Raw genomic sequence first — 3938 nt, forward strand, 5'->3', positions numbered from 1 at the left:
AATGAAATATGATACAATATCAAGCATTCCAATAGACACAAAACTGGATTGCCAGAAGGAGTGGGATAGGAATATATTTGAAAAAATAATGGCTGAAATTTTTCCAAAGTTTTGAGAAATAGAAACCCATAAACCTACTAAGATCAACAAACAACTGCTAAGAAGTTTAAACATAAAGAAAACCAGTCAAAGGTACATCCTATTCAAATTGCTGAAAACTAATGCTAAAGAGAATATCTTATAATCATCCAGAGAAAAAACATGGATTTTATACAGAAGACAAAGGTCAGACTTTGAACATATTTCTTTACAGAAACTATGCAAGATAGAAAACAATAGAATCATATTTTTTAAATGTTATGAGGGAAAAAAAAAAAGAGCGGTCTAGAATTCTATATACGGAGAAAATATATTTATATTTCAAAGGTGAAATAAAAACAAAAGTAAAAAACAAAATTTAGCCTTAGTGGACTGGCACTACAAAATATGCTAAAGGACGTTTTCAGGCAGAAAGAGAGTGATACCAGATAGAAGCATAGATATACAAAGGGGAAAAAAAAGCTTAAAATATAAGTATGTGATTAAATATGAAAAACATTTATTAATTTTTAACTTCTTTAAGAAGTAATACAATATTATTTGAAGTTAGAAAATTGTAAGTTAAAGTTGTATATTGTAAAACTTAGAGCAATGTTTAAAAGAGAAAACATGAACAGGCAGTTAAGAAGTCAATTGGGAAACAAATAGAATCCTAAATAAATAATTAGTTATTCCAAATGAAGGCTGAAAATAGAAAAGGGAGTTAAAAAAAATAAATCAAAAGCAAAGCTGAATGATTACATTACCTAATTTAAAGACTTATTAAAAGTTACAGTAATGATACTGGCATAAGTATAAAAAGATAGATAAATGGAATAGACTACACAGTCCAGAAACAAACTCTTACATTTATGGTCAATTTATTTTCAGCAAATTTGTTAATGTAAATCAATAGGGAAAGGAAAGTCTTTTTAATAAATAGTGCTGAAATAATTGGCTATTCACATGGAAATAAAATAATTTTGAAAATTATCTAACGCCCTATGCTAAAGTTATCTCAAAATGTATCACAGACCTTAATGTAAAAACTCAAATTATAAAACTTCTGAAAGAAAACATATTAGAAAATCTTACCAGAGTAGAAAAAGTTTTCTTATACAGAACACTCTGAAAAATAAATTGAACTTTATCCAAATTGAAAACTCTGCTTATCAAAAAACACATATAATATTAAAAAATATGTCCCCAAATTATTCACAATGCTTAATATGACCCCAAATACCTGCATCGAGCATATATATAATGAATTCTCATGATTCAATAAGAAGATAAACTCATGGCAACAGCTAAAATAAAAAAGAATGTCAATGCCAATTGTTGAAGTATGTGGAGCAAATGGAAATCACGTGCATTGATGATGAGAGCATAAAATGATACAACCACTTGTGAAAACAGTTTGACAGCTCCTTTAAAGTTAAATGAATACCATACAACCCAACGATTTCACACTTAGGGAATTTACCCCCAAACAATGAACTAAATATTCACACAAAGACCTGAACATGAATGTTCATGGAATCTTTATTCATCCTAGCCAAAAACTATGAATCAGTCACGTATCCATCAATTGGTGAATAGATAGGCAAATTGTGATCTAGATAGCAATGGAGTACTACCAAGAGAAATAAAAATGAATAACTGATGTACAAAATGACATTAATGGATCTCAAAAACATTATGCTAAGGTAAAAGAACCAGGCAAAAATGAACATATGCTCTATGATTCCATTTTATATAAAACACTAGAAAAGTACACATTTAATCTATAGTCACAGAAAGAAGAACAGTGAGTATCTGGGCTGCAAGTTAGAGAAGGATATTGACTGGGAAGGGACACATGGGAATCTTCTGTGATTATGGAAATACTGTATATCTTGCTTGTGGAGGCTGTCACACACACACACGTGCGTGCACACACACACACACACACATATCTCAAAGTGCCTCAAACTAATATTAAAATAGTTGCAAAATACTGTAAGTAAATATCCCTTGATAATGTTGATTTAAAAAAGATAGCTTCTTAAAAATGAAAAAGAAAACAACATTTTCTTGTTTTCTGTGATGTTGTGGGCTTTTCTCATTAGTAAGAAATTCAGGAGTCAAGTCTGTGATCTAATCCTGGCTCTCTCATTGTCTTAGTCCATTCATGCTGCAATAACAAAATACCACAGACTAGGTAGCTTACAAACAACGGAAATTTCTCACAGTTCTGTAGGCTACAAGTCTGAGATTGGAGCGTCAGCATGATCAGGTGACAGCCTTCTTCCAGGTCAGAGCCTTCTCATTGAATTGTCACTTGGTAGAAGGGGCTAGGGAGCTCTGTGGGGCCTCTCATAAGAGCACTGACTCTATTCATGAGGGCTTCACCCTGATGATTTGTATATGTCCCAAAGTCCCCACCTTTTAATATCATCATATTGGGCATTAGGATTTCAACATACAAATACTCAAACCATAGCAACTATCAAATATTTTACAACCTGAATTAAACCATGTGTTTGCTTTGTGCCTCAGTTTCCCTACTTGTAAAAGAGTGGGGAGTAGGGGTGAGATAAATAATTTCTATACTCTAGGCTTTTAAGTTTCTAAATTTATATCTCTAAAAATAATATATACATTCAAATTCTGTTTTTAAAAGAAACCAAATCAATTTGGTTATGTATTCTAATATAGTAAGGTTAGATAGAGGTCAAGGGACTAAGCTCTACAATCAGACTTTTTGGGTATGAATTCCTGCCCTGCCACTGGTTTGTTGTGTGACCATAAACAAATTACCTCATCTTATTCTCTTCATTAGTAATACAGAGACCAATAAGAAGTATCACACAGCTATATCTATAGCAGTAGGGCTGATGAAATGAAATGATGCATGTAAAATGCTTAGAGTAATTTTTGGTACATGCACAATTGTCAACAAACTCTTAGTATTATGCAGTGAGTCAGAACACAGTCCTTATGACTCAAGTGCCACACCCTTTTATATATACTCAAAGAAAGGCTAACCCAGAAGGGCTGTCCCTGAGACCATCATCTGCATGGTCCAAGTACAGAACACTGTCAACAAACTTACATCTCCTTTAAACATGTGTAAGAAGGCAGCCTAGGTGGTTAGTTTCATTTTTGTCAGAGATCCTTTTTCATGCTTTCCTCTACCTCTTTTTCAGTGATGTTATTATTTGGGGTGTCACGCATCTTTCATAAAACTGCTTTCATTTTAATGGAGCTAGTGAAAGCTCATATGGAGAACTGAAAGCACATCCTTTTGTTTTAGTCAGTCAGGATCCTTCTCGGTAGATGCATTTAATAATCTGGAACACAAATAGGTCAATAGAACATGTAACTTTGATTTTGGCTTGGAATTTTCTGCTAATACAGCTATAATGCTTTTTAGCTTGGCATCTTCTCAGCTTCGAGAAAATGTGATAGTAATAGGTTGTTTCAGATTTTAAAGGAGAAATGACTGTCAGTTATCTTTATTTATAATATACAAACTGAGTCTTTTTAAACAATATTTCTTGGAAATGCAGGGGTTTTTCTCAACATATTGAAGATTGTTTAACAAAAAAAAATATTTAAAAATATTTGTTTTATTTTGGTGGTTGCCAAATAAGGGTGGGGTGGGGTACGTGTTGTGTGGAAAAGGGAAAGAAATTAAGAAGTAAAAATTGGTAGTTACAAAATAGTCATGGCAATGTAAAGTGTAGCATAAATAATAGTCAATAATATGGTAATAACTATGCGTGGTGTCAGATGGGTACTAGATTTATCAGGGCGATTCATCCATAAGGAATATAACTGTCCAATTACTGGGTTTTACACCTAAACCTAATATAATA

Source organism: Pteropus alecto, unplaced genomic scaffold, assembly GCF_000325575.1.
Source record: "Pteropus alecto unplaced genomic scaffold, ASM32557v1 scaffold508, whole genome shotgun sequence".
Classification (NCBI taxonomy): domain Eukaryota; kingdom Metazoa; phylum Chordata; class Mammalia; order Chiroptera; family Pteropodidae; genus Pteropus; species Pteropus alecto.